General features: G+C 41.4%; 1 pseudogene; it reads left to right on the plus strand.

Moving 5' to 3' along the window:
• Positions 1-366: 366 nt before the first annotated feature.
• On the plus strand, positions 367-1,775 carry LOC147579916 (protein tyrosine phosphatase type IVA 1 pseudogene; annotated as a pseudogene).
• The last annotated feature ends 216 nt before the right edge of the window (positions 1,776-1,991 follow it).

Raw genomic sequence — 1,991 nt, forward strand, 5'->3', positions numbered from 1 at the left:
TCGATAATCCCTGAATTGGAAAGGCCACACAGTGGCATGGGAACTGACATTCTCTCTTGGGAGTCAGTAAGTGAGGCAGATGGCTCCCAAGTTAAAGGCATATTCTACCCTATTTTTCTGTACCGATGGTACAAAGAGGTGGGTATATCACTTTAAGATGGCCTCTAAAGCTACCCATATACTGTAATCAGATTTCAATTAGCAAGAAGGAAGCTAGATAAGTTGGAAAGAGTTTGGACTCTCAAGAGAATCTAGGCTTTAACTCTTACCAGTTGTTTTTTGTTTTTTTTTTTTTTTTTAAGTAAAGAAGTAGGAAAGCACACATCTTGAAATTGCTAGAGGACAGAATGAATTTGGAGAGGATGAATGGCAGACGAAGATGGAAAGACAGGCAGTAGCCAGGCCATGTAAGACACGGTGAAAATTCTGAATTTTATTCTGAAAGTAAGGGAAGTTAGTGAAGAGGTCATAGCCAAGAAATTCTGGTCTACCCCTTGGAAACAGAGACTATAGTAATCCTGAAAAATCATGAAAAGACACCCCTGCCCAACTGCACGTATATCCATATACTTCTCCCTGCAAAAACACACACAAAAATTCTGCCTCTCTCTATAAGTCTTTTTTTTTAATTAAGTAGGTTCTTTTCATAAAATTTTTCTCTATTAATGTGGTTTACAATTCCTTAATTTTCCCTATTTTCCTTCTTTGAAAACAAGATAACCATTGGGCCTTGGCATACATATTGGCTCTCTATGCTATGGGCCAACTGTCACCAAGCTCTCCTTGGAGACACTCACTGCCTGGTGGAGCCTGGTGCCCTGCCACCACCTGTGTCCCTGTCACCCAGGGTCCAGCTATATGATTAGACCACAGTCTTCAATGAGTAACATATTCCTTTCTTGGTCACACTTATGGAGTTTCTGAAGGGCAGTAGAGATAACTGTCAGGCACACATGACCTCCGTGTAGACAAGGGAACTGAAGAAATTTATCACTACTCCACTAAGATACCCCCATAAGAGCAGAACATTTGCCAAGAGTTGTGACCTAGGGGGGCTAAACCTATCTAGATGCTTCCTATCTATTGCTTCAGTTTTACGGGACTGAAGGATTGCTGTTTCTTGTTAGGAAGTTCATTTCACTCCCTATTACTTCCAGCTTCACACTCAAAGCGCTGAGAATTTCAAGTGGCGTATATTCAAACAGACCAGTGCCCTCACATCATTTCTGTATTCACTTCTTAAAATTCTTCCATAATGCTATTGGTTGTTTTTAACTAAATTCACATGGTTCAAGGAAACTGCCCAGACCTGTGGAAGTCACACACCAGAAAGTGAGATTTCTTATACAACCTAACCAGTGCAACCTTAAACAAATTTATAGACAAACTTAAGAAGTAAGGAGTACAGCACCATTCTTGTGGAAAATAGAAGGCATTCATTTTCACAATTGGCCTTTTGATGCCAATGCACCACCATCCAAACAGATTGTTGATTACTGGTTAAGTCTTGTGAAAAAAAAAATTTGTTTTGTAGAAAACCTGGTTGTTATGTAAGTTACTACTGAGTTGTAGGTCTTGGCAGAGTTCCAGTGCTTGTCTTTCTAACACTAACTGAAGGTGGAATGAAACATGAAAATGCAGTACAGTTCATAAGACAGAAGTGGTGTGGAGCTTTTCAATAGCAAGCAACTTTTGTATTTTGAGAAGTATTGTCTTAAAATGTGGATGTGTTCCCAAATTCCAGTGGCTAGAGAAACTGTTGTTGTATTCATTAAAACTGGAATTCCTGGGGCGCCTGGGTGGCGCAGTCGGTTAAGCGTCCGACTTCAGCCAGGTCACGATCTCACGGTCTGTGAGTTTGAGCCCCGCGTCAGGCTCTGGGCTGATGGCTCGGAGCCTGGAGCCTGTTTCCGATTCTGTGTCTCCCTCTCACTCTGCCCCTCCTCCGTTCATGCTCTGTCTCTCTCTGTCCCAAAAATAAATAAACGTTG

This window comes from Puma concolor, chromosome B3 (genome assembly GCF_028749965.1).
Source record: "Puma concolor isolate L17-30 chromosome B3, mPumCon1.1.hap2, whole genome shotgun sequence".
NCBI lineage: Eukaryota > Metazoa > Chordata > Mammalia > Carnivora > Felidae > Puma > Puma concolor.